This window comes from Stomoxys calcitrans, chromosome 4 (assembly GCF_963082655.1).
Source record: "Stomoxys calcitrans chromosome 4, idStoCalc2.1, whole genome shotgun sequence".
Classification (NCBI taxonomy): domain Eukaryota; kingdom Metazoa; phylum Arthropoda; class Insecta; order Diptera; family Muscidae; genus Stomoxys; species Stomoxys calcitrans.
Genome location: NC_081555.1, coordinates 117,699,425 through 117,707,186, shown reverse-complemented (window position 1 = coordinate 117,707,186; position 7,762 = coordinate 117,699,425).

Sequence of the window (7,762 nt, the reverse complement as noted above, 5' to 3'; positions counted from 1 at the left end):
CCTACACTAATAAGAAGTATTTGTGCAAAATTTTCAGGAGGCTAGCTTTACTCCTTCGAAAGTTAGCGTGCTTTCGACAGACAGACGGACGGACGGACATGCCTAGATCGACTTAAAATGTCATGACGATCAAGAATATTTATACTTTATGGGGTCTTAGACGAACATTTCGAGGAGTTACAAACAGAATAACGCAATTAGTATACCCCCATCCTATGGTGGAGGGTATAAAAATGACTTAAATTGCTACATTATCTTTGTTGAACCATCCGGGAAACAAGCCTCCAGCCTTTCCTCAAACCTACCCACAAAGATAGTTCTCATGGGATTTTCAATGAAATCAGCCGTGTTTCTAGTCATTGATGATTCAGTATTTTACGCAACTTTTTTACATATTAAGAGATATTCCCGGATATCGCTAAATTTAAGAGGACTATGGTTAACGGTATTCATCATGCTGTTTAACGTTAATTACTTTTTCCAATAATCCATTTTTACCCATAATTATCAGACCATAAATGTTACACCAAAATAAATAAAAAAAAAAAGAATTGCAAAGAAATATCCACAGCGTAATAGTGTAATGTTTGTCTGGGAGTCGTAAAATGACACAAATGTTAATGATATGCTTTAGCACTAAAAAAAAAATACCAAAGAGTCTGTCATTCAAGCATATGTTGGGAAATGTACATATAGATATTGTAGATGTAAGATATTGAAATATAAGGTCGTAAAGTTTTAATTATCTAAACTAAACTCTAGAAAATAAACACCGGAAAAAATTGGAATATTTATTAATAACTTGGGTATGTTTTTCAACACAAACTTTGATTTTCTACTACTACTGTTACCCCCTCCAATGTAAGTATATGAAAGAAATATTTAATATAGATATCAGATCAGTACGGCCTTTTGTTGCCTTTTAAAAATGTACACAAATAGCTATCGTATCATGGTTAATATTTATGCTTTTTTAATGGTAAATATACCTAAGTACATATACGATACTGTGTGTGCATACACCTATATCTATATCTATGTCATACACATTCATGTTTCTTCACAGCGAGGTTTACTATACAGCGTTGTGTTTATTTATATTGTGCAACACTGAAATAAATCTCTTACAACAGACATAAAGAAGTCTTTGTCAAACATACTAAATGAAAAGCGAAAAGCGCTAGCAAGCCATTCATTCTCAGCGGTGTTGGTTATATATGGCGAACAATGAATGTGATATAGAAAAGGACATGCATTTGTGTATTTATAAGTACAACACACATCCCATATAAACATGCATACGATACATGCTAGATATGCTACTATTCTATGTTTGCTGTAAACACAGGGCAATGTTGTTGAAGTACAAGCACTCACATACACAACCACCCACATGTAATCATTGGATTCTACTAGGTATGTTAAGAGTATGTTGAACTTGAACCTGACAACAGAGAGATGGAGGTGGTGCTGAATAACAAGAGAGAGAGAGAGAGAGAGAGATGATTCTTATCTGCTTTTGTGAGTGGGGGTAATTTGAAATAGCACAAGAGTAGGAGAGAGAGCGAGAGTGAACAAGAACGCCCTAAATAAGTATTGCTGCCTAGATCAAAAGAAAGTGAATGCATTCAAGTGCATTCAAACAAAGAACAATAATAATGGAAAGTTAAGCTTACACTTTGTCTTTGTTTGCAGACACATGGTGGTGTCCTTAAGAAAAAAAATGTGATATACCGAAAACAACAATGACGGAAATAATTCCAAACAAGGATAACAGTAGTAAAGAGTAAAATTATTTTAATGCATGCTTATAAAGTCATATTGGTATAATTATGCTATGGTTAGGGTTATGGCGGGGAATAAGAAAGTCAATGACATAGACACGACTGTTACACCGAACAAAAACAGAAGAATATTTTTGAGGGAAAATCAAACAACTGTGACATATGAAAATTGAGTAAAACTAAGTCATAACTGACAATACAAAATTGGCTATAAGGAGTATTGGAAAGCTTGAAGATTCATCTTCATTTACAGGAAGAAATTAAACTTGTCCTGTGTAAACTCTAAAACGGATGTCCAGATTTTCTTGAATTGTTTTACCGAATGTGGGGCTACGCTTTCCGATAAACCATGTTAGATTTGATAGCGAAATGTACGAATCTAATAACAGCATTTGGAAGTTATTGGAGAAAGTCCCTTCAAAAAAACCCTTCCGAGTGGACATGTACGCCGATCGCAACAATTTGGGACTCTAATGAAAAGTATTTGGATGAAGAGTATGAATCAAACATCAAAATTTAGAATCAAATGTGTGGGAGGAAGTGTGCAACCCCAACATTAAGTTCAGTTTAGGGCCCAGACTTAGATTTACATTTCCCATATTGTGCTGATCGTTATATTGTAGATGCCCGATCGATCGGGCATCTACAATATAACGATCAGCACAATATGGGAAATGTAAATCTAAGTCTGGGCCCTAAACTGAACTTAATGTTGCATTTAAGCAAATTTCCAGGAAAATTTGGAGGACAGTCAAAGGAAATTTCGGAAATTTTAAAAAATTTTGAAAAAAAATATTTTATTTCAAATTTAAAAAAAATTTTATTTAAAATTAAAAAAAAAATAATTTCAAATTTAAAAAAAAAAAATAATTATTTCAAATTAAAAAAAAAATAATTCAAATTAAAAAAATGTTAACTTTAAATTAATTTTCTGAAGCGCACTTTGACAAATTTTTAAACATTTTGAGAACCCAGACCAATAGTCAAGGCAAAAGTTGGTCATATCGGGCAAAAGTGAATGAATTCTCAAATTTAGATTATTTCCACACATTTTTAATTTTGATAAAAAACATTCTCATTCTCGTTTGAATTGGTAACTTTTTGTGACGCTACACTGTTCACCAAAGTAAAAAAGATTCATGTCAATTTTGCCCTTCAGAGTCATTGGCGGTACACAAGGTAATTAGAGGAATTTCCAAATTTTGGTTACAGTTTTCAATTTTTAGAACATTTTAAACTTTCGAGAAATTTTAAAAATTTCTAAAAAAGTTACCAACTTCGAAACAATTTTAAATTTTAGAGAACATTTTCAATTTCGAGAATATTATCAAATTTCTACAAAATTTACAAATTTGGAAAAAATTTTCAAAATTTCTACAAAATTTTCTACTTTGAAAAGAATTTAAAATTCAGAAAAAAATTTTAATATTGAAGGAAATTTGTGAAAAGGAAAATTGTAAAAATTTTCGAAATTTGGGAAAAAAAAATTGACTTCGAGATTTGGAGCTCAAATATAGCACTCATTGAATGAGGAAAATATCACTGCCGCTCTTCCTTAATGGAATGCTCTTGGGTAAATTTGCAAAATTTTCAATTTGACGGTATATGTTTAGGGCATCCAACATTTGCGACTATGCCTTTGTTAAGATTTTGCATTTATTTTCCCCCCACAACATACACTTCGTTGCATGCCATATGGCATATCATCACATTAAGTCAAACTCCATAAATTCCATGTCATTTCATGCTATCTCACCTTTAGGTGAAACAACTCATTCATAACCTTTCGACATTAGCTATTCCGACTGCGTTTCCATGTATATTTACATAACAATGCCTTCCGTTGTGTTAACTTTTGCAAAGAAGCGAAAAATATAAACAAGCAAAAAAAGTTTTCTAGAAGAAATGATTTTGAACTTATGGTAGGGATGCCAATATGAGGAAGCTAATGGGGTTCCATACGAAATGCTAATTTATAAAATGGTTTAAAATAAGTATTACCTCAACAGAAACAATTAAAAGCGTGCCGGGCAGAATCTTGGGAACCCGCCAGCATGGATTCAGCCAAATCGGATAAAAATCGGGGCGTGTAAGGGCTCAAGAAGTAAAATCGGGAGATCGGTTTATATGGGAGCTATTATATCATGTTCTTGACCGATTTGAACCATACTTGGCACAGTTGTTGGGGGTGATAACAGAACACCATGTACCAAATTTCAGCCATCGGATGAAAATTGCGACTTAAAGGAGCTCAAGAAATCAAATCGGGAGATCGGTTTATATGGGAGCTATATCAGGTTATAGACCGATTTGGACCGTACTTGGTCGTGTTGTTGGGAGTCATAACAGAATACGATGTGCAAACCTTCAGCCAAATCCAATGAAAATTGAGTTTTCCAGGGGCTCAAGAAGTCAAATCGAGAGATCGGTTTATATGGGGGCTATATCAGGTTATAGACCGATTTGGACCGTACTTGGCTCTGTTGTTGGGAGTCATTACATAATACTATGTGCAAACATTCAGCCAAATCGGATGAAAATTGCGACTTTAAGGAGCTCAAGAAATCAAATCGGGAGATCGATTTATATGGGAGCTATATCTCAATCTGAACCGATATGCCCCATTTGCAATCCCCAACGACCTACATCAATGTGAAGTATCTGTGCCAAATTTCAAGCGGCTAGCTCTACGCGTTCGACCGCTATCGTGATTTCAAAAGACGGACGGACGGACATGGCTAGTTCGAATCAAAACTTCAAGACGATCAAGATTATAAATACTTTATGGGGTCCTAGATCAATATTTCGAGATGTTACAAAAGGAGTGACTAGATTAGTAAACTCCCATCCTATGATGGTGGGTTTAAAAATATGTTAATTAATAGTCAAAACTTAAAATGAAATTGAAAAAAAAATTAAAAAAACAGTATAACAAAAATGAAAAAAAAAAAAATATTATAAACCGATTTAGACCATACTATGCACAGTAGTTGGAAGTCATACCAAAACCTATGCAAAGTTTCACCCTCTAGCAGCTCCTGAACTCTTATCGGGAGCCCGGTTTATATGGCAGCTATACCAGGTTATTGACTGATTTAGACCATACGTGGCACAGTTATTGGAAGTCATTGCTCAACGATATATGCAAAATTTCAAAAAGTCAAGACCCAAGATCGGTTTATATGGCAGCTATATCAGGTTACGAACCGATTTGGACTATACTTAGCACAGTTATTGGAAGTGATACCAAAACACCATGGGCATAATTTCGGCCAAGTCGGATGAGAATGGCGCCTTCTAGAGGCTTAAGAATCAAGACCCAAGAGCGGTTTATAAGGCAGCCATATCAAAACATGGACTGATTTGGCCCATTCACAATCTCAACCGACCTCCTCTAATAAAAAGTATTTTTGTAAAATTTCAAGCGCTTAGCTTTATTCCTTCGAAAGTTAGTGTGCTTTCGACAGACGAATAGACAGACGAACATGGCTAGATCGACTTAAAATCTCATGACGATCAAGAATATATATACTTTTGGGGTCTTAGACGAATATTTGGAGATGTTACAAACGGATTGACGAAATTAGTATACCCCCATCCTAAGGTAACAATGGAAATTTGCCCATGAACATTCCATTAAGGAACAGGGGCAAACTTCTCACCTATCAATGAGTGCTGTCCGATTCAAGTTTAAGCTCAATGATAAGGGGCCTCCTTTTTATAGCCGAGTCTGAACGGCATGCCGCAGTGCAACACCTCTTTATGGATAAGTTTTTACATGGCTGCCATACCAAATGGTACAATACTTCCCCATCCTATGGTGGATGTTAAGATAGGACCAAAATTTTGTTAACATAGGACCAACATTTGGGCTTCTACAGCCCTGAAAAGCCATATAGGATTAAATATACACATATGTGGGAACTATTGGGTTGCCCAAAAAGTAATTGCGGATTTTTCATATAGTCGGCGTTGACAAATTTTTTCACAGCTTGTGACTCTGTAATTGCATTCTTTCTTCTGTCAGTTATCAGTAAAGTTTTAAAAAAAAGTATATTTGATTAAAGTTCATTCTAAGTTTTATTAAAAATGCATTTACTTTCTTTTAAAAAATCCGCAATTACTTTTTGGGCAGCCCAATATATCCGAATCTGAACCTTTGAAATTTTGAGAAATGTTCGGTGGAGTCACGAATTAAGGCCCATTTCCCTCTAGGACGCATAGTTTAGGAGATACAGCCATTTTAAAGTTTTCATCCGAAAATTTGAAATGTTCAGTGTTGTCACGAATCAAGACTCATTTCCCTCTAGGACGCATAGTTTAGGAGATACAGCCATTTGAAACTTTTCATAGAGAAAATTTTAAATTTTCGGTGGAGTCACGAATTAAAGCGCTTTTCCCTCTAGGACGCAGAGATACAGCCATTTTAAAATGTTCATGCAAAAATTTGAAATTTTCGGTGGAGTCATGAATTAAGGCCCATTTCTCTCTAGGATGCATAGTTAAGAAGATACAGCTAAAGGGTGATTTTTTTGAGGTTAGGATTTTCATGCATTAGTATTTGACAGATCACGTGGGATTTCAGACATGGTGTCAAAGAGAAAGATGCTCAGTATGCTTTGACATTTCATCATGAATAGACTTACTAACGAGAAACGCTTGCAAATCATTGAATTTTATTAACAAAATCAGTGTTCGGTTCGAAATGTGTTCATTCACCGTAACGTTGCGTCCAACAGCATCTTTGAAAAAATACGGTCCAATGATTCCACCAGCGTACAAACCACACCAAATAGTGCATTTTTCGGGATGCATGGGCAGTTCTTGAACGGCTTCTGGTTGCTCTTCACTCCAAATGCGGCAATTTTGCTTATTTACGTAGCCATTCAACCAGAAATGAGCCTCATCGCTGAACAAAATTTGTCAAAATTTGAACACATTTCGAACCGAACACTGATTTTGGTAATAAAATTCAATGATTTGCAAGCGTTGCTCGTTAGTAAGTCTATTCATGATGAAATGTCAAAGCATACTGAGCATCTTTCTCTTTGACACCATGTCTGAAATCCCACGTGATCTGTCAAATACTAATGCATGAAAATTCTAACCTCAAAAAAATCACCCTTTATTTGAAACTTTTTCATAGAGAAAATTTTAAATTTTCGGTGGAGTCACGAATTAAGGCCCATTTCCCTCTAGGACGCATAGTTTAGGAGATACAGCCATTTTAAAGATTTCATGCGAAAATTTGAAATTTTCGGTGGAGTCACGAATTTGACATTTGGGATGTCAAATAAAACATCTCATACAAAATTTTGTAAAGAACGGATCGAAATTGTGGCTACTACAGCCGACAACGCTATTTCTAAATCTGATCCGATTTTGTTTAACAACAATAGCGTTGGGCCATAAAAGTGACTTGATATCAATGGGTCTAGCTCTTCTCCTTTTTAACGTTGGAAACAAATGCAAAAATTATAACACCCTGTACCACATTAGGGCGCCGAGTTGGTAGCGTGCTTGGATTACCAGTGCAGGGGTCGTGGGTACGATTCCCGCCAGAAGCCTTGGTCTGTCGCTACTGTGGTATCACAATGGCCTTAAAATTGTCTAAGTGAGTCTGTAAAGGACTGCCACTCTTACCTAACCTAACCTGTACCACAGTGGTGGTGTAGGGTATAAAAAAATAATCCTATGATTCAATCATTGGCATACCTATTCAAAGGTTATTAGCCACTAAACACGGATACAGAAGTATTTCTACAGTTACAGAAAAGGAAAAGAACGAATAGCAGAACACAACACGTCAGAGGAATTTCCCCAGCAAGAAAAAAAAATACAAAGGCCATGAAGCGATGCTTGTTATACTATGTAAAGTATACATTATATATGTTCATGTACATGGATATGACGGCTATATTAGTGATGTAGGAACAATGTCTGAGTAAAAAAGAAAAATTGAACAAATATACGTGAAC